Source organism: Poecilia latipinna, unplaced genomic scaffold, assembly GCF_001443285.1.
Source record: "Poecilia latipinna isolate Pla-1442-1.1 unplaced genomic scaffold, P_latipinna-1.0 Scaffold915, whole genome shotgun sequence".
NCBI lineage: Eukaryota > Metazoa > Chordata > Actinopteri > Cyprinodontiformes > Poeciliidae > Poecilia > Poecilia latipinna.
The window spans coordinates 29,242-51,329 of NW_015113531.1; the positions used below are offsets into that span (position 1 = coordinate 29,242).

At 41.2% G+C, this 22,088-nt stretch overlaps 1 protein-coding gene across 3 annotated transcripts in view; it reads right to left on the reverse strand.

The window, feature by feature from the left end:
• LOC106957566 (E3 ubiquitin-protein ligase TRIM39-like) overlaps positions 1-11,415 on the reverse strand; it is a 30,355-nt gene extending 18,940 nt beyond the window's left edge. For 2 of the 3 annotated variants that reach the window (XM_015048955.1, XM_015048953.1), the window contains exon 1: positions 874-1,114. The gene's annotated coding sequence lies outside the window, so the exon portion shown is untranslated. Of the gene's footprint in view, positions 1-873; positions 1,115-10,168 lie in introns of those variants that run through there. The other variant, XM_015048954.1, reaches the window with a different exon arrangement.
• Between the last annotated feature and the right edge of the window lie 10,673 nt (positions 11,416-22,088).

Below are 22,088 nucleotides of genomic sequence, written 5' to 3' on the forward strand. Positions count from 1 at the left end.
AGGCATCACTGATCTTGTCCACAGCTATATTTATGCTGAGGGTGTGAGGATCTGCTGTTTTCCTCACCTGTCGGTAGCATTTCGCTGCGACGCGCACAATGTTGGAGGCATCGCGTGGCTCAAACACCTTGATGTCCAAAAAAGATGACATGAACTTGTTGGTTCCCCTGTCCATTGTCGTGGCTGATATCTTTTTTGAAAATCCGGCAGAAATGCTACACTAATCGACTCAGAAATACTTTGCAGAGAGTCAGTCGGAATGAAAGACGCCATGTTTACACATAGAAACTAAGCTCCGCGAGGCTTTGTTTGTGAGACATGCAGCCACGTGGGACTGTCGAGGGGCGTTTCTGGGCGGGGCTTGGTAAGGTCCATGACTGAATATTAAGTTATATCTGATGTTTATTATCAGATACAGAAAAACAGCTGAAAATGAAGCTGGAGTCATTTTAAATTAATCAGTTATTCTAAATTAAGAAGAAAAATGCTAAATAAAAAATTGAGTCAAAGGAAAGACTTAAAAAGTTCAAAACTCAAATATATTACCGTAAAATTTAACTTCAGAAACATCAGAATCAATCCTCTGGAGGAAAATAGCTGAACATTTCTTTAATTACACCTTCTTAAGCTTTAGACACACACTCCAGGTAGGAAGCTGTGTGGACGAAATATCATTTATTTAATGTTTCATTACGTTCTCATAGGAGGAGAGAGGCTCATTTATTCTCATCAGGAGAGCAGCAGTGAAACAGGAAATCAGAAATTAACTATCAGTGAAACGATGTGGAGCTTTTACATGAAGTTTGCTCGTGTGTCAGGATGCAGTTCTCCCTGCCACCACTGGGGGGTGCTGCACGTCTGTCCATGGCTTACCTCCTCTACTCTCCTTCTGCTTCATCCCATTTCCTTCCCATCATTTGTTTCAGTCTGCTGGTTTGAAGAAAAGAGGAAAGAAATGATCACTCTTCTTTTCTGTCATCATTTCTCAAACTTCCTGTCTACACTTTTGTCATCTTTTTCTTTAAATCCACCTGATGCTCCACCTCCGTTTCCACTTTGTTTCAATATTAGCAGAAGGAAAACTTTCAGATTCCTCCATCAGCTCGCCATGTTCACCGAAAACCTCCTGCTTGTTCGAAGAGGCTAAAGGTTAAAGGTCAGCAGTGTCTGAAAGGGTCGATGCCCTGCCTGGTCTGGATGTTTACTGGTTTAACACAACCTGACCAAACAAATGGAAGATTACCGGGCAGAACATTATGACCAGCTGAGAAGTGAATTCAGTCACTTGAATCCGTTGTGTTGGAGAATGGAAACATTAGGGCTGTTTTCCTCCTGACAGGCTGGTAGATTTGGTTCGATTGGTGGAGAAAAGTAGCATCATCTGCTGCTCCTCCAGCTGCTGTGGTTCTGAGTCAAACCAGCCTGTTCCCCTCCTGGCCTGTGGGGGCGCTGCACCAAGAACCACTGAAGGAAACGGACACTGAGAGCAACTTCCTTCACCAAATGGAAACAAAATGGAGGCGTCAGATTTTAGGAGGATTTCTCTTTAGTCTTTGGCTAAAGACCATTAGCTATTTCTGATGCTAGCACTAGGCTAACACATATTTTTGGGTTGTATTTACCCAGAATGCCCTACACTTTAGTCCACTTCCTTCTTTTGGAGCTGAGCATTCAAACCACAAAGGAGTTCACTTAAACTGAACCCAGACTGAGGTTTGTAGCCGGACCGGAGTTAGCTTAGCATTCACAGCTCACCAGCCAAACTGGACTTTCTAAACTTTCTGTTGTTGGATTAAAGCTTCAAGTGAGATGAATCATGTCTGAAAAAACTTCCCGTTCCAGCTGAAAACTGGCTTCTTCCTCATTATATCTCTTTTCTTTATTTTATTTTATATTGATTCACTTGCTTCCTTCACCTCAACCTTTTTTTCTCCTACTTCCTCGACCTTCTTGAAGCCTCGTTTAAAAGAAAAATTCACTTTAAAACTAAGACAGTCATTTTTCTCCTTTTGGTCCTTCAGATTATTCTCCCTCATCTTCTTGGGCTATATTTTTTTGTTTTGTAATCTGTCATTTCACCTCATCTTCCTCGTCTCTTTGTCCCCAGATTAGAAATCGAACTTCCAGCAGATAGATGGATGAGTCTGAACAGATGGGTGGCCTACTTTCTGCCTCTCTCCTCCACCTATCGATCCATCCGCCCTCCTATCAATGATGTATCATGCATCCATCAGTCTTTGTAAAACACAGTGAGGAAGAGGAGGGACGACCTCTGCTGTAGGTTCTTCAGTTTGATGCAGACAGAAAGGAAGGAGTGAAAGAGTTTGGGTCTAATTTTGCAGCCAGAGATGTTATTTAAATTCCTGCTGAAGCATGAAGCGCCAGCTCCTCACTGCTTCATCAAGTTTCTAACAATTTAAAGAAAAGATCACAATTACAGAAACTGAAAATAACTCTCAAGTCTTTCTTACAGTTGGATTCAGTTTAGGGTGAAACTAAATGTTCTCCAGTTTGTAGACAAACATTGAGGTGCCATTAATCTCCAGGGGAATCTTTCTTCCAGTTCCTTTATTTTTTAACGTTTAAATGTCCTCTGATGATGTGCCATTAATTTTACATCATTTAATACTTTCTCTCTCTGCTCTGTATCAAACCCTCTGAGCAGCCTGTTCCCCTCCTGGCCTGTGGGGGCGCTGCACCAAGAACCACCGGAGGAAAGGACACAACAACCTCTGAAGACACTGAGAGCAACTTCCTTCTTCACCAGATGGAAACAAGATGGAGGCGTCAGATTTTAGCGGTTGGAGGATTTCTCTTTAGGCTAAAGACCAGGAGCCATTTCTGCTGCTAGCGCTAGGCTAGCACGTTAACGTTGGTTGTATTTACCCAGAATGCCCTGCACTGTAGTCCACTTCCTGAGGTCTCTGGTCCACTTGGTGTTCACATATTCGCCCAACCCGAACCAAAACACTTAAACTCAACTCAGCCTTTGTAGGCTCCAAAAACAGGAAATGGACTACAGCGCAGGGCATTCTGGGTAAATACAACCGAAATAAACCTGGGCTAACGGGAGAAATGGCTCCTGGTCTTTAGCCAAAGACTAAAGAGAAATCCTCCAACCGCTAAAATCTGACGCCTCCATCTTGTTTCCATCTGGTGAAGAAGGAAGTTGCTCTCAGTGTCTTCAGAGGTTTTTGTGTCGTTTGCTTCAGTGGTTGTTGGTGCAGCGCCCCCACAGGCCAGGAGGGGAACAGGCTGCTCAGAGGGTTTGGTTGGTTTGAGAAAGAGAACCACAGCAGCTGGAAATATAACAAATGTTTGAATTTTGGTCCCAAATCAAACCGAGTCTACTGGGCTGTCAGGAGGGAAAACAGCCTGAGTTGATTAATTAATATTTATTTGTTCTTTATCATCTTGTTATGTTGCACCTTTATCTGCTCCACGTTTATTTACTTCCAACAGAAGTTTTGCAGAAGTTTCAAAAACAATTATGTGCATCCTGCAGCTGGTTGAGCCGCTTTGTTACAGAAAACATTTTTATTTCCTCACCTCGTTTCCCTGGGAGACAGGAAGTGTGTGCGCCGCGCGTGTGTGTGTGTGTGTGTGTGTGTCAGCGGCAGGTAATCGGCTCAGCTCAGAGCTCTCAGACCTGTCCCGGGGGATTGTGGGTGTTTTTGTGCGTCAATTCACATCAGGTTCAACACACAGAGAGTTCAGCACAGCTACATTCAGGTCAACACACGCGCTGCGGTGTGTGTGTGTGTGTGTGTGTGTGTGTGTGTGTGTGTGTGTTGCTTCCCCGGGGTGTATTAATCATCCAGGTGTGGAGCGGCACTCGGCCGGAGCGCAGCAGAAACCCCTGACTGTGTCGGCCTCACGGAGTGACCGCCCACCGGACAACACTTCCTGGTTTTGCTCCTCCAGCTTCATGTTTAACCTCCAGCAGGAACTCTACCAGGGATTCAGACTGATGATGTTTTAATGAGTTTCAGAGATTAAAATCACTGATTTTTAACTGTCAGCTGCAGCAGAAAGGCTTCTATAAAATACTAATATTTTCCTTTGATTAAATCTCAGTTGAAAAAAGATAAAAACCTCAAACACCATGGACACTTTGCTCATTTCAGGGATAAAAATGAATTAATTTAGATTAAAAACATCTAAAATATATCACTCAGATCCATCACACTGCAAAAACAAAATCTCACTAATTTATAGTGAAAATATCTTGAAATGAGACAAAATTAACTTACAAATAACTTTTAGGAGCTTCTTTTAAGTCAATAATTTATGAGTATTTATAAAAGTTCTACTTCCACTGATATTAATTTTACTTGTAAAGTTTGAAAAATGCCTTGCTAGAAGTGAACTAATCTGCCAGTAAAGAGTCTTTTCATAATTATATTACTGAAAAATAGTCTCAAAACAACAATATTATCATTTATGGCAATAATTTATCATCCGGCACAATTTGTTGTCTGATTGTTCAACAAACAGATTTTAAAATTGGTTTTAATCCAGTTTTCACTGAGATTCATATCAGAACCAGCAAGGAAACGTTAAAATCCTGGGATCAAATTTACCGCTGAAAACTTTCACCATGTTTGCTCAGCAAGACAAAATGACGATATTTGAAGTTTATTTGCGGAAAAATGTCTAAGTTACGACAAAATTCAAGCAAAAACAAAAAAAAAAACTGGGATTGTTTTTTTATTCTGAGGAAACATAGTTTCCTCAGAATAACTGTCGGTTCTGGTTCAGATCCCAGAACTCGTTTAGTTTGGATTCCCTGTAGTTTGCTAACTGAGTCCAGTCGAGTTTTTAAACATCCTGACTGATTCTGTTCTGCCATAAAAGAAAAGTTTAAACCCCCGGAGTGCATTTAGACCGTCGCTGCGCCGCTTCATATCCTGTCTGAGACGCTGCAGCCTGGGAGCCACGAAGACGGATAATTACAGGAAGAGACGGCGGCAAAATCAAAGAGCAGCGGCGGCGACGTTCATCCATAAGTGATGGTTCAGATGATGTTTAAACACTTTGAGCAACGACATACGGCTCACATTTAATGTGAATTAGAGAAGCGTAAAGCCTTCTGTTTTTATCCAGCATTAAATATGAACAATCATCCTTCATCGTCTGCCTCAGAATGCTGGAAGGTGGCGATTCACTCTTCGTTATTAAGAACTTAAGATGAACAAGCCGCCAATTTCTGCTGCAATACTAAAAGAAAACCAGACGACTGATTTATTTATAAGTGCAGGTAAAAGTTGGAGGAAGTTTGAGTTCAGGAACCAGAGGAGGAGCAACAACATGAGGACCGTTTATGAAGTTACACAGGTAAAAAAAATAACAGCTATAATTTGAGTTAGCTAGCATGTAATGACAAACAAATGTGAAAAATAACATGTTTACACAATTCATTTTTAAATGTCATAAACATTTAATTAAAAAGATAAATATTTACTATTTAAATATTAAACTCCAAATTAAATATTTAGCTTTTTAGCAGCTAGCTCTGTTAACTTGTAGCTAAATATTTACTTAGAAAGATAAACATTTAGCTCAGAGTTAGCTAAATATTTAACTAGCTGATTTATTTGCCAGCTCAGCTCTAAATATTTAGTTAGCAAAACAGACATTTAGTTACGAAGACAGATATTTAACTCTGAGCTAGCTAAATATTTACCTAGCCTAAAGATAAGTAGTTAGCAAGGCAAATATTTAGTTGGAAGTTTAATACTTAGTGTAGCAGCTAAATATTAAGCTCCAAATTTAGCAAGATAAATATTTAGTTAACTATAAACATTTAACTCAGAGCTAGCTAAACATTTAGCTAGTTTTAGAGGTAAATATTTAGTTAGAAATATAAATATTTAGATCTGAGTTAGCTAAATATTTACCTAGCTCTAAGCTAAATATTTAGCTAATATGCAAATTCACCTGCCAATAAGAAGAAGCGGACTATCAAAATAAAAGCTGGGTCTTATGAGCCTTTATACAAACTCCTGTCATATCTACATTAACAGCCTTTAAAACGTCCTTTGGTTCAAGCTGAAATTTTGTTCAAGGAAAAAAACGGTGATTCCAACGATGAGCATTTTGAAACAATCCAGAATCACAAATCTGCCGCAAGCAACAAGGATAAGGAGGAACAGAATTAGGATTTGGTATAAATCAAAGCCTTCTATTAGTCAAACAGTAGCTTATGAAAGTGTGTGTGTGTGTGTATGCGTGTGTGTGTTTCCAGCTGTATAATGGATCCTCTGTCATGGCTGCCTCCAGGTCAGTTCCCTCCAACCTCCCATTCATCTTCTTTGCCTCCCTGCAGGAGGCGTATTGTTGACTTCATTCTGCAGAAACCGCAGCAGCAGCTTCACTTTAATCCAGCTCTGACTCATACAGACTGGATGATGACTTTTTTTCTATATTTTATTACCATCTCAGCTTGACTGTGTCCTGCTGAGAGCTGTGATGAACATGCTGAGGCAGTCACAAAGTGATGCAACACAGCCTGTTTGATTGCTAATGAGCCACACGCTGCTAAAAACTGCAGGGAACTGACCAATACGGCAAGTTTTTACAGTCAACAACCAGAGAAAATTCAGCTGGAGAAGCTCTAGCATCTAAATCTTTCTGACAAAATGTAAGTGGGACGTAAAATGAGAAGCTGAAGAAACAATAAGTAAATAAAATCCACAAGAATGTCAAATTAAATACATGTATTCACCATTACTGAGCCAGTTAGCTTCACATAACCAGAAAGCTAGCTTTGTTAGCTTGTAGGGTTGGGAAAACTTTAGCATCAACAGATATGGTTTTCGTTAACTGGCAGTTAGCTACATAGCTTCTTTACTTTGCTAACAGTTTATGTTAGCATAACTGGAGCAAACTGGTTTAGCAGGTTATTTTCAGGCTCCATTAGCGGATACTGGGATGAGATACTTCAGGGTGCTAGCATCATTCCATTATGTTGCATATGGAGCAACCTAGCTTACATACCTGTTAGCAATTGTATGGTGCTGACTTAGCAAACTTTGTTCAGTTTCCATTAGCTTGTATGCTACTACCAACTTCCATGTTTTGTTAGCTTGAAGTGCTAATAAACTTAGCAGATCCTATTAGCAGTAGTTATTAGATGCGGTTTTGCCTGGTACTTGTCTGTTAGCCTGTTTGTTGCTAACCTGTTAGCATATTTTGGTATGGCTGCCTCACGACCCTCAAAACACAGAAGCATATTATATTTAATGATTAATTTGTAGATTTTTTGTAATATGGGATGTTTTAGGCGACAGCTGATACGAAGCAGTAAAATAAATGAGGATTCGTGCGGAACAGTTAAAGCAGTGGTTCCCAAACTTTTTCTTCTGCGCCCCCCCGGTGGTTTCCAAACATTTTCTGCGCACCCCCCTAAGGATTACAAATGGCTGTCTGGTTGAAACGACGCGTGTGACGGGTGGGAAATAGCTGAAAATAGACACCAACATCGGTAGCCTACAAGGTACTTGTTAAGCTCAAGGTTCTGTATTGATATTAGCTAGTCATCTTTTAGCTAACATTAGCTAGTCATCTTTTAGCTAACATTACCTGCATCCAGCAGCTTTACTCAACTCAGTCGGTTAGTTTGGAGGAAAAAACTGTGAAAAGTTCTTTGCTTGCTGGTTTGCTGCCGTGATTCTAACACAAACCTACGTAGCTCCGCCCAGCAGCAGCAGGTCTTCACAGGTGGAAACCCAGCGCGAGCGTCGTAGCGCTCATGTTGCGTTTAAAGGTGGCTCGGAAAAACAGGTTACAACATGTTAACAACGGATTAAACAGTTTTAACTGATAAAAGTGACAGAGGACACAAATATGGGAAGTGTGGAAGCCTCTACTGTATCAAATTGACAGAGGAATAACAGAGAGTTGGTCATTCTAAGGTAAAAACCCAGCGCATACAGTATTCATGTTTTGTTTTATTTTTTTCATCCAGACGGCTTCCCGCGCCCCCCCTGCAATGACACGGCGCCCCCCCTAGGGGGCGCGCCCCACAGTTTGGGAACCTCTGTGTTAAAGTATGATCAAATTTTCAGTTTCTGTGATTTTCTGATTTATTTATCAAAGTTAAATATGTGTTTGCAGATTTGTATCAAATAAATGTGCATGTTTAAGTTCAGAGCTGCTTAGCTGGACATATAATTTAGATTCTGTGATGTTTATTATAAATTAGTTGTTTCAGATCTAAACTGGTTTCTTCAGTGGATTCCCCTGATACTCTGGATCTAAAAATGTTTATAAAATGAAAACCAGGATCCCAGTTATTTCTGCCTATTTCTTGTCCTTTATTCTCCCCTATTACCATAAATCCATACATTTGAGCTGGTTTTCATCAAAAGTGGCATTTTTTCTAAATTGACACTAAATGTGAAGAATTAAGAGTCTGGTAAATTTTATAGAAGTTTGTTTCCTCGTCTGGTGGTCAACCTTGGCAATCCTCCTGTGATTACCTCCGTTTCAGATTAATTAGATCTCATTCATCTTTTCCCTCCAGAAGTCAAGGACACACACACTTTATGTTCACAAACGAACACAGTGGGAGTTTCCCCACACATCTGTCCTTGTTATTACCAACTATTCCTCTGATTATGATTCATATCGCGTCATTTGGAGCAGCTTGATATAAAAAATTAGATTTTTCCATTCTGATAAGTTGAATTGCTCCACTTGAAACCAAATGTTTCCTCTTTGGTTTGGGATTAGCTGTAAGCTAACGTGGCAGATAGCAGGTTCTGACCAACGACGGCGGCTAAAACCCAGAGAGTTGTTCTGAGATCAAGCTGCAGATCTGCGTCTCGTAACGGCGGCTGAGCCATCCGTCAAACTGCAACCCGGCATCCATCATCGACAGGAGAGATACAAGAGGCAGAACAGACAGATCTGTCAGAGAAAAGGACGAGGAGGAGAAGATGATGGAAGACAGGAAACGAAGAGGAGACGCAATGAAAAAAAATTTGACCGGGAAGAAAAATGGCTCTTCAGTGGAGAAACTGGAGGGGAAATGAGAGGTAAACGAAGACAAGAAATGAGGTGCAGCAAAAATAAAATATTTTACACAAATATGATGTAAAAACGACACCAGGAGGAAAAGAAAAGAGATAAAAACGGTTAAAAACCTGGAGGTAAAAAACATCAGGATGGAAACCGATCAACATCAATCCATTACTAAATTAGTTCATTATTTCAATAATCGATTTATGAATCCAATTAGTCATTTCAGCTCTAAAATAAACATGAGAGATTTCTAATAAAGTCTTAGAGAATTACAGTGAAAGCTGCAATGATCCACTAACGAAAATAAACCTGAGAACGCAACCGATCCTGACCGGGACGAGTTAAAAAAGAAGAGAAAAAAGAGAAAGACAAAAGGGAGAGAAAGAGAAAAATGAAGGAAAAAAGGAGAAAAAGAAAAAGTAAAACCAAGAACAAATGAAAGAAGATAAAGAATGGAAAAATAAAAAAGGAAAAGGGAGAAAGATGCTGATGACTTAGTGACTTGTGTGAACCGACCAATCAGAGACCATCAGGAAGTGACAAAGTTCATCAGAAGTCGCTAAACGTCTGCGGCGTCTGCAGAGAAAACATCAGGAAATCACACCTTCCACATTTAACTGCAGGCAGGAATAAAAAAGGAAAAATGATTCGGGGACGAGTCTCTCTTTGTTCCCGTCTTCCTGCTGTCGCCATCAATTATTCACGCCACATCAACACCATCATTTTTACTTCTTCACGCCCCAAACAAACCGATACGATCGCTGCTCCGCCGCGGTCATTTGTGAGAAAAAACCCCAGAACATCACGCTCAGTCAGAGGTGCTCATTAGTTTCTGTAAAACGCTGCAAAACGAGCCTGAGAGGAGCTGCTGCTCATACAAATCACAGCGCCGCCATGAGCTGCCTCCAGAGAGCCGGGCTGACAGCACTGCTGGTAAACAGGATGGTTAATGTGCGAATATGAAGGCAGTCGATATTCTGATTGGAGGTGAGGAATTAAAATCAGCTAGAGGGAGACAGAGCGCCAACAAGACGTGGCATCGATTTTTCTGTTTGGCCAGAGGAAGCTGCTCACGCGGCGCGGCGTCTGCAGGTGGGATCATCTGAGGAGGTTCGAGAAGCCAGAACACAAAGCGACTCACCGTCAGCAGGGCGCCGACAACATGGCCGTCCTGGAGAACATGGCCGTCCTGGAGAACATGGCCGTCCTGGAGAACATGGCCGTCCTGGAGAACATGGCCGTCCGGGAGAACATGGCCGTCCTGGAGAACCTGCAGGCAGAAATGAAAACTATAATGTATGAAAACACAGATGGGTCTGATTATGTCGTTATTTTAAAGTTTCTGCAGACTTTACTAATGCAGACTGATCAAAAAGCTAAAGTCCGTCCGTCTAAATTGGTCCAGAACCATTTTCAGGAATTAAAACCGATGTGGTGAAACACGGTGGTGGCAGTGTGATGATCTGGTCCAGTCACCATCAGAAGAGGAAACCAGTTTCCATTGGCTAACAGACAAGCTGCTCCTTCCTGACTGGTTTTAATTCAACATTTCATGATTTTATTGGGGATTCTGGGAAAATTGAGGATGACTGGGAAGACTGGGAAGAATCCCAGTTGAGCTTCGACAGAGAATTAAATGTATTTTTTAAACAACTTTATATTCATAAGTTTGGTTCTTAAAGAAGTCTTCAGCTTTTGTCCAGAACACGGATTAATGAGTTTTCAGCTCTGCTTGGTCTAAATATCCATCTACACACATTTAAATTATGTTCATTCACATCCATATACCGGAAACTTAACCTTTAACCTAAACCAAATTTTAATCTGGTGTCTGCCTATTTACTGACTCTGCATGAGGCGAGCCTTACATCCACTGAAAGCGCCGCTCTGAATTATTCATGGCTCTCAGACTTATTCATACGGTGCTAAGAGTGGAAATACGCCGTCTCTTCCTCTTGGCATCAGGCTTTGCACCAACATAACTAGTAAAATAGTTTCTTACTCAGTTAAAAGTGCTGTTAACCAAACCTAGTCCATCATCATTAGCTCACAGAGAGAGAAAATCACTACCATGAGAAAGAGAGGAACATTAAATAAAACTTGATTAAATGCTTACAGTTTGTTGTCCTCTGCTGTGCTGCCTCTTCCTCAGCCGGACAGTTTGGTCAGATGCAGAAACAGGAACGTTCCTAACAGAAACTAAGGATGGCAGTCCAGCTCACACACATCGGCAGTGATGATGTAACTTATATTGGTGTTTAATGAACAAGAAATATTTTCCTGAACAGTCATGTCAGGAGACGGGCGTGAACACAAAACACCTTAAGCCTTTAAACTTTAGTCAGACAAGTTCTCAGAAGTCGTGTTTTTACAAACTGGCGCAAAAGAAACGTGTGAAACGGCTCAGCCGAGGTTTGAATGCATCATTTTGGAGAAACCGGTTTCTAAAGAAATTTAGAAACCGGTTTCTAAAGAAATTTAGAAACCGGTTTCTAAAGAAAACAAGTATAATCCAGTGGAGCAGAATTTGTTTCTGCTCCAGTTGTTTAGAAACTGGAGCAGAAACAAATTCCACGTTGCTCCAACAAAGACGAAAAGTTTTGAGTGGAAATCTACAATAACATAATTTATCACAAACAAAACAAAGGTGGAGGCGGCTGTAGAGCCTGAGGTCAAAGTTCAAAAGGGAAGACTGAAGCCGCGCTGCTCAGGGCTGGCCGGTCCTCCAGCCTCCTTTGTGCGTTTTAAATCTTAATAAAACACTGACTGGAGTTTTGGTTTCGCTTTGTCTGTAAAATTTGATCGTTTCCTAGATGTCTGCTTATCCATCTATTTTTCTAGCTAATTAATATCTAACTATCTAAGCTATGGAGAGCTAGAACTAGCTAGGTGGTCAGATAGATAAGTAGACAGCTACCTATATAGTTAGTTAAATAGCCAGATAACTAGCTAGACAGTTAGCTTAGAGTTAGATATCTAGCTTGCCAAACATATAACAAGCTAGATAGCTAGCTAGCAAGCTCTACAGCTAACTACCTAGCTAAATAGCTATATAGCCATCCAGCTAGCTTGATGCTTTATCCTGAGGACGTTTTGAGTGAATATCCAATATCCCACAAAAACAACAACAAAACGGTGAAACATACATATTATTATGCAACAATAAAACATTAAAATGCTTCTTTCAACATCTCCTTATAACTACATGCGGTGGGCACCGGAAACTAAAAAGCTCTGCTAATGCTAAGCCACTATGTCAGCATGGTGTTTAGCAGAAGCTAATACTAAAGCGCTAACGTCAACCATGTTGTTACCCACCAGGGGTCAATGACAGCATGTGCTACAACTAGCACATAAATCTGAATTAACGTTTCATCTTGAATATCTTTGCTGATGTTCTTCAAGTCGAGGAATGACCAAACATTTGCTGCTCCAGATCAGAAAGGTTTCCTCAATGTTTCACCATCTTGTCTAAAACCCTTTTCATTATCTTCAAACCCAAAGTGAGACATCAGCCACTGTTTTAAACTTTAGCTGTGTTCTTTGGATTGCTGCATCTGTTCAATGCTCAGCCCTTGGTTGAAGTTCAACAGTAAAATTGCTTTGTCTTCATTTCCATTTGAACATCTCAGACGGAGCGACCTCATTTGTATTTCGAACAGAACCAACCACGTCTCCATTTCCCCTCAGCAAACCAATCGGTTCCGCCGTCCGAGCCTCAACCATGTGGATAATCAGCCCTCAGCCAATCAGCTTCAATCTGCGGCACAAGCCGACGCCTTATTGGACGAGGAAAACGGTTGTTTCTGTGTTCAGAATACGAGGTTTCTGCAGCGTACGAGATTTATTCGGATATGGAGAAAGTACTGGCATGATGTAACGTCACATTTATCCATGTTGGTCTGGGATTGTTGAAAAGAAGAGATGAGTCACTGCCAGAATAAACAAACGTTGTAGGAGAATATCTGGACTGTTTGTGTGTTTTTCTGTCCTTGGAAGAGGCCAGTGTCACAGTTTCTGCATATTTTCTTAAATGGAAGTAACCTCTCCGCCTTTTAATACAAAATATGATGTGAACACTTTTTTCCGCCTCCTGCTTCAGACAAAGCCTCAAAAGAAACAAAAAAGACACGAAGAGGCGATGCAGCTGGCACCGGCAGCGTGTCGGAGCGTAGAGGCTGTGAATGCCGGTGCATGGGAGTAATCTTCAGGGTTCAACAGTTGGAAGGAGGCTGGAACAAACAATAGCCTCCAGCCGTTTCATTTGCATTTTGGCTCCCTGACTTTTATCCCCGATGGCCAAGATTTACTGAAACTCAGATTTCTGACAAAGTGGGATGCTTAAATTCAGCGAGGATTTTTCCTGTCGTCTTCATGTTTGTTGCCTGGGTACCTGCAGCCTGGACTGATTGCAAATTGTTTTCTGGATGCTAAAAAGAAAAAAGCCATTGAATGCATGTATTTAAGCCTCTGAAAATGAATCACGCAGGTCAAGTCCTGGCTCCTTTTCTCCCAGAGATCATCGCTATTGGCAACCAGTCTGTGAACCGAAGAAGGTTTTCTTGTCAAAGAGAAAACAAGGAGACGTTGTAAGAGGAACATCTTATGTAAATCACCTTTAGGATTTTTGTGTTTTAATAGTTGAGTTTGGTGAGAAAATAAACATTTAAATTGCAGTAACACATCACTCCTTTAGTGAACGTTTAATCATTGGTAGCAAAGGATGCGTAAAAACTCCTCCAAAGCTCTCAGGCCTTCCTGCGTCTGGCTGATCTGTTGACTAATTTGTTCAATAATCGATTAATAATTGAGCAGCTGAAGGAGCTCAGTAAGAGACTTTTACAGAAAGTTATCTTTTTTAATCTTGGATGCAAAATGTTTGTTTGTGAAAATATTTTTATAATTTCTGCTCTGAGTGTTTTATTCTTTTAGCAACTGGACTTTTTTTTTACTTATGTGAACAATCGATTACTGAATTAGTTGATTTTTCAATTATTGATTAATCACGATTAATTTGATTGTTTCATTACTACTATTATTCTTCAGAAAGCTGTTTGACTTCACATGTAGCCTGTCACAATTAATCAATTAATTGGATGATAAATTTAAAAAATTAGCTCAGTAATTCTCATTTGCCTGATTTATTTTCTCTCAACCAAAACTGGATTATAAATCTTCATTCTGGTGTTTTTTTAACTACAGTTTTATTTGTTGTTTCCGTTGTTTTATTTATTTTGGATATTTTAAATGTTTGTTAGAATTTAGTTTATTGATTTTTGAATGTTTTCTTGCATTATTATGCCAGTAGCATTAAATTACTGAATATTATCGTTTATCGCGATAACTTCTGGGGGAATTGGTTATCGTGACAGACGGGATCTGAAATGATCCGTAACGTCGGTTATTTTAGCCCTCTGCTCTCCGTCCTCGAGTTAACTGGAAGACCACTTAGTTTGTAGAAGTTAGTGACTCTAAGCTGCTCTTCATGCGTTCATGAATAACCGGAACAAATGGGAACATCTGGACGCCAGTGAACAAACATCTCCCATTAGCTGCAGCTGTTCCTTTGTCTCCAGGCCTATAAAACCTCTTTACAACCTCCGTTCATAATACTTTCCACTCTTCTTCTACTGTTTGAATTGACTTCCTCTGTCTGTTTTAATGCTTCATGCCTCCACACACGAACACACACAGCCAGCAGGCTGCCAGGCTGTGATTAGAGAGGATGGATGGTGCAGGAAAAGAGGAGAAGATGCTCAGATCCTTTGAGCATCAAATAGCTGATAGGCGTTTCTGCTTCACAGGCCTTTATTCTGCAGCAGCTTTAAACATTAAACCGAGTTGTTTTTATTTCTTTGTTCCAGACGGACAGGAAGTAAAACAGGTGTGTCAGGATGATTGGTGCGTCTGTCTCTGTTCTTTAATTTTTTATGTCTTTCTGGAGGTGAGAAAACACTTCTTTACTTCCTTCTCCTCCTCTCTAACAACCTTTAGCTTTCAAGTTAGACAGCAGCAGGAAGTAAAAACGTGTTTAAATCCAGACTCAGAGTTTAAGGTTCAAATAAGGCATCAGGAGCGAAATAAAGAAGCTTCTGTTTTATCTGTAACTGTAGTAGAGAGTTCGTGAGGGAAATGCTTTTCCTTCTGTCTGTTCTCTTAAATGTTCAAAGAAAAAACAACATTTTGAATAAAATGTGTAAATAAATTGCGAGAGAGATGTTATTTCCATCAGAAATGGGATTCATCATAATAAAACCTAAACCTGGAATGATTCATTAGGATTTTATCAGCACAAAATACATTTACATCCAGATTTATCAAGCAGAGTCCATCTTTATTTTAATTTAATCTCTTTATAATTGTAATAGTTCTGCAGAGGCATCAGACGTCCCAAAGGTTTTTTGCGGAAATTAACACAAAAATAAACCAGCATTTTTTCACACTAATCTTACTCAAAATTATTCACTTTGGGTTTAAGTGACGCCAACTTCCACCTGCAGGTGGCAGTGTTTCTCACCAGCGATGACTGCAGGGAGAACCCATCAGCTGCTTCAGCTCTGCTGAACTTTAACTGGACCAGCTGCACCTCTAACAAACCGAACTTCCCCGTTTAAAACAGCTTCATGGTTTCTCTCTGGAGACGACGCACTCGACCGTCTTTCTGTGTTAAATTCAGAAAGATGTTTCCCTGGAAACTTTCTCCTGGATCAGAACATCCACCGGGCGCCAGGTTCTGGTTCTGCTCAACGTTTCTTCCTATTAAAACCAAGTTGTTCCTCTCCACTGTCGCCATGTGCTTGTTCAGTGTCTGTATGATCGGATTAATTAGAGCCGTTTCAGTGATAAACGATAATATTGTTGTTTTGAAATCATCTTCCAGTCATATAATGCTAATAATGCAACTTTAAATTCTAATGAACACTTAAGACATTTTAAATATCCCAAATAATAATAATAAAACCTACATGAACAGTAAATGAAATGGATTGTGGAGCCTCTGAACAAAACTGTCCTCAAAGGTTTAGTTGAGACCAAAGAACCAAACTGAAGATCAGCTTCTGGTAGGAAGAGAGAAACGATAAATTATTGAGCTCATTTTAATTAATCGTGTGATTAATTGATATTTTGTGACAGGCTGAGATGTACTGTGTGTTCACACCGTCTGTAGAGGAGCCGACAGTCAAATTCCCACAATCAGAAACTAACTGATGAGTCGGACAACAAGCCCCATTTCTTCTTGCAACTGATTGATTTTTGTGCAAACGTCCATTTTGAGACCTCCACAGACTGAAGTACCAAATAAGTCCAAACAAACAGCAACACTTCAGGAGTCGTGGGTCAAACTCAGTGGATCATGTTGCATGATGAGAACATGCCCGTTTTCTGGATCAACTTCAAACCTTCAGCTGCAGAGAAAAAGACTTCAGGACGAACGAGAGTCTTCGTCATCTGACGCGTCGAGCTGCCTCCAGTGGAGCGTGGTGCTGACTGAGTCAATGCTTTTGCACCAACAGTGAAAGCAAGAAGCCAATTCAGGCTGCAGAGGAGACCTGAAAGCTTTTTTATGAAGTTTTCTCCGTGGTTTTCAGACCGGTACCTCCAGACCAGCTACAGCCTCACTCTCATGATTATATTTACAATTTCTCAGCCGAACCTTCACCTCTTTGCTCCCTGGACCTCCTGTTCTCTATGATTCAACGTGAGAACAGCCTGAAAGCTCAGAGAAATGTTCCACAAACACATTGTGTGAAGTACGTGGCCTGGCTGTAAATCACGGCTGTGAAGGATCGGTGTTGCCAAGGGGAAAATATACAGCAATTTAAACATCACATTCCCAGAGTGAGTAATGGCAGCGCCGGACGAGTGACAGGAAAACAAGAGGAGGGAGAAAACAGCCACGGAGCTGAACTGTCTAACTGTACGTCTGTCTTCCTTTCTGCCGATTTATTTTCCTCCACTCATCGCTGGGCTTTTGTTACTGTGTGTCGTGAATTATGATTTCTGAAGAAGTTGACGTGCTGAGATGAGATGTGAGGCTGAAACGGCGTCAAAATAAACCAAATCAACTCACTTCAGCTGCACATTTAACCATAAATGATGTTTTTCAAAGCTGTGAATACAGTAATTAGCCACAATTATGTCCTCAACCCTCCAAACCGTTGAACTTCACCAAACGCAAAGAGCTTCATGCAGCGTCTCAGGCTGCTGCTGCTCAACGCTACGACAGAAATGAACCAATCTGCCAAACCACTTTCAGAACCTTGGACTGGAAGTTACCAGCACAGAGCTACTCGCCTGACTCACTGTGTTAAATGTAAAGTTTAGTGGAGGGTTGATTATGGTGTGGGGCTTTTGTGAAGTTGGACTCTGACTCTTAAACCGAGACGGTGTGGGAAGAGTTTGGGGACGGAAAAAACCTTTAACCATCATGACTGGGACAAGTTAGAGAAGAGCTTCTGGTGCCATCAGAGTCTGGGAGACAGGGATGGAGGGTTGGACGGATGGAGGGTTGGACGGATGGACGGACGGAAAGCTCCTTGGTGACCAGAGATGAACCGACGTTTCCTCCATATAAACTGATTTTTCTGATCATTGTGGTGAAATCCTCTGAACAAAAACATTTCTAACCTTTAAAAACCACAGAAAATCAAACGGCTGTCATCAAATCGTCATTAGCATAAACTGAGAAACCTATGAAACTCCAAACACCACAGATTGCTGCTTCTCTTCCTTTGAATAGGCCACGCCTACGCACGCCGTGGCCTTTTTAAATCCCAGTTACTGCGGCTCGCCGCGGCTGGACGCTTTATTACAAAGCATCACTTTCTCCTCTCTAATAAGTGCAACAATGGCGGAGCACTTTACTTATATTACAGCTCTTTATTTATAAAGGCTGTTTGCACCTGCAGTGAGTCAGGAGGCTGCAATAACAAGGCATCAACACCTAATGGAGAGCAGGAGAGAAAGGGCTTTTAGAGAGAAACAGCATTAACCTTTCAGCGCTCCGGCTGAGCCAAAGGGATTCAATACAACCGCACAACAAAATGGGTCCCGGTGAATATGCTGCTAAATTAGATTCTCAGCTGTTTACTTATTGGGCTCATTTTTCAAAATGAAATGAGATAAAAATCATCTAATACAAGAAAAACATGTTTTATTGGTTCTCTGTTTGGTTTTACTGCTGCAATCATCCGTTATCCCACTGAAACGTTGGTGAAGGACCAGAGAAAGGTCTGCTCCACTAAACTAACCTTCCTCCAACTTTAATGTGTTTATTGGGATTTTAGAACAATACAGCAACACAAACTAGACTTTAAGGCTGCAGTCAGTCCGATTTAATCCAACTCCAGTCCGTTTGTTTGGTTTGGTTGGGGAGGTCAGAGAGCCTTAAACTCTGGTCCACCTCCAAACCTCGGCCTCCGGTCGGCTGAAGCTCCAGAGGTTGGTGTGAACACCAAGCGGACCAGAGACCGCTCCAAAAGCAGGAAGTGGATTAAAATGCAGAGAAATCCTCCAACCTCTAAACTCTTTTTGTTTCCATTTCATGAAGGAGGAAGTTGCGTTCAGATCGTTTTAGGTGTAATGATGACGAAGCCGCAGTTCATTTCTGCTTCAAAAAACAATCTGATTGGACGCTGGAGAAAACTATTGTTGTGCTAACAGGAGTTAGTCTCAACGCTAAATATGTTGCTCACGCTAACGTTAGCGTCCACATTTTCAAAGACGTTCCATGAATGGATCAGAACTTCCTATAACAATTTGGTCCAATCAGAATAACAGATTATAAACAAATATTTCTGTTGTTGAGCTCCTATGTCCACTTATGCAATGTTTATACTGTCAATATGGTTTGATGAAAATGTGATTAATTAGTTACAAATCTTCCAATTAACCCGTTTAAAACTTAATCGAGTCCTACCACCAGTTTACACAGTTTCCTGTTTTCAGTGTTTTTACCCATTAAGTTCACTAAGAACGAGAACGTCTGACCCAAAACTCATCGGCTGTTCTCCAGTCGTCTCCTCCGTCAGTTTGGATCTCGGAACCACATTTACAGACGATCCAGACATGCTTGTTTACATCCAGTTCTCTTAATGTCGGACTCAAAGCGGAGGATTCGCTTGGTTTTTATTTCATCTGCTGCTTTTATCTTGTGCGATTGCCCTGTGGGTATGTCGCGCTTTGATCTCCCTCTCATACTGGATGTTTAATGTATACTGTCTGAGCCGGCCCTCTCTGGGTCCAAACCCGACTGCAGGGGAGGATAGAAGAAGCAGATAAAATAAAATCCATCACAGCCGGAAAAATGGAGAGAAACAAATGAAAAAGACTAAAGGAAGAGCTGAGCAGGTTAAGTGGAGCAGGTGGTAAAGTGGGAAGATAAATGAGCGGACGGAGCAGGGTGACCTCCATTAGCCTCTCTGATGCAGCGATGGGAACCAGGAGGTACGAAAACATTACAGAGAAACTGGAGGAACGTCACAGAAAAGTGGGTCTCCATTAACTCAGCCGCCTGCTGCAAATTAAAACGTCCAAACGTCGAACTCACAGAAAGACTTTACAGCCAATCGGACGCGTCAGGAGGCTAAAATGTAGCTTCAATGTTACATTGTGATGCTAATAAAGCGGCGCTGCTACTGGCAGGCCAACGATTAAACGATAAGAAAGGCGACTGAATTAATGCCGAGATGATGTAAAAGAAATTCATTTTAAACTAGTGGCTCAATTATTCTGACAGCTTTCTGCATAATCTTCAAAACAAAACCCCTTTCTTTTATTTATAATCCTGGCATTCGGCATTAACAATAGAAAAACTGTTCAGTCTTAAGAGTATTTGTGTTTGATCAACTGTTGAAATGACAGGACTGAGCGGAGATGACTGGAGGGCAATAAAACCTTTTAAATCCAGAAAATATGTCTGCCTATGATTCAGACCAGAAATATGGTGTTAAATATGTCACACAGGCATTTATTGCAACACATGATGGGAAAAAATCATCCATCCATTTTTTAGATATTTTACATTTTTCTTTGATGTGTTTTGTCAGTTGGGATTATTTCTATTTCCTAAATGCCAAAACAAAAAGAGCAGGTTGTGAATCATTTCCGCAGTATTTGGTAAAATCTCCAGGATTTGGATCAAATTTAGTTTTCTGGAGTTCTGGCCCATTCCTCTACACAGAACCGGAGTAACTGGGTCAGGACTTTGTGGTGCCACACCAAAATGTTGACGACGGTTTCCTGAAGCTGAGGATCATCGTCCGTCCAGAAAACCCATCTGGGTTGGGTTAGAACCCGTCTCCGTCCTGAACGAGACGATGTTCGGACTTAAACCGACTCGTTTCCACGCTGAAGGTCGTCCTTTGGAGACGCCAACAGAACCACCAAAAGCCACAGCCGGTTTCCAAACCCGGCGCCGCCAGCAGGTGAATGCTGCTTGTTCTGTCCGGGTTCTGCTGCCAGTCGGCTAAATAATTGCGGGTCTCTGTGTGTGAGACAGATCTGTATCTGCTTGTCGCTCCGGCTTGCAGGCCTCCCACATGCTGCTGCTATCAGGCGTGTCATCTCGCTCCATTAGGAGCTTCTTCTCCTCTTATCAGCCTGAACCTCGGCAGACACCAACGCTGATATCAGCCGGAAACACATGAAAGTGCCGTCACTCTTTCAGCTCCATTCAATTTAAAATCGCAGCGATACGGATCTGTTCCCCAGGAAAATCTCTTGGAGCACATCTGTTTTCCAGAGGGAATGGAGAAAATAAACGTGTGATCTGCATGTTTGGACTCTGATGTCAGAGGATTTCATCAGAACAGGAAGTGATGCAGGAGTGAAAGTTCTGGTTCCGACCAGTTTTATTCTTTATGTTTTTGATCGTTTGACAATCAAATCATGAAAGTTATTCTGTAAAGTTAATGGTTTAATGTTTGGTTGGTTGTTATTTCACCTATTTTGGCTCCATTTCTACGTTCATGTGAAGAGAAGACGGTTTGAAGATGGAGATGTGAACGTTTGGACGGGGAAGTGAAATGAAAACTGAAACTCAGATTTCATCCTTCTAACACCTGCCCTGCAGCCTGGACTCGTCAACTCAGGCGGTTCCAGTAATTTCCAACTTGGGGAACAGAAACAATTCATGGAACCGTTGAGAACATGTTTGTTCTGTTGTTCGAACACAACAAAAAGTAAATGTCACTAGAAAAATTGAGAGAAAACTCCAGTGAGCAACACGGGTTGATCGTCTCAGACTCCTCTCAGTTAAAAGGTTTTAAACTATAAATCAGCTCATGTCTCTACATGCTGCCATTAAGGAGAGGGACTGATGATTGATGGATTGATTCAGAAATGATCCTTTGCACCAAGTGACTGAAAATATTTTCAATGGCGCCCAAAGGAGGGGCGATTCCTGCGCTCTAGGAGAGTTTTAAAGAAAACCGTGAAAACTTCGGCTGTTGCACTTACATTCCCGTAAAGCAGACATGAGTGGCTGCGTTTTGATGCATGAATTATTTCTGTAGAGTGAAATTTGAACAAACAGCAGCATTTTGTTTGAGAAAAATCAGTGACGTTTGACAAAGCATCTGTTGCTATAGCGACAGTTGGATTACACTGTAAAACCGAAAAGGGACAAAAATGTCCATAAATCCTGAATGGTGACATTAGAAAAACCGAGATACCAAAACGTTGAGTCAGATGAACGCAGCTTAACGGCTTGTGGTTCCTTTGAATGGAGTTTCTGAAATAATCTGTCAAAGTTGGCAGAATAAAGATTTTCCATGTATTTCAATGAGGCAAAAAGTTCAAACATTTCAAACACTATAATGACAAAAAGACAGCTGAATGTTCTGATTGTTGAAACGTACAGAGAAACGTGGGACCGATGAAGAGCATTCGCACCAATAAACCGTTCTGACCCGGTCCAGCAGAGGGTCATCGATTCATGTGTAATTAAACTCATTCAGAAATCCACGCAGCCTGAAACATTAGCATCATTGTTGTGCCTTCGGACCAGCGCTTATTTATGTTCGTTTCAAGGGGAAATCTTAATGCCGACTTCAAACGCG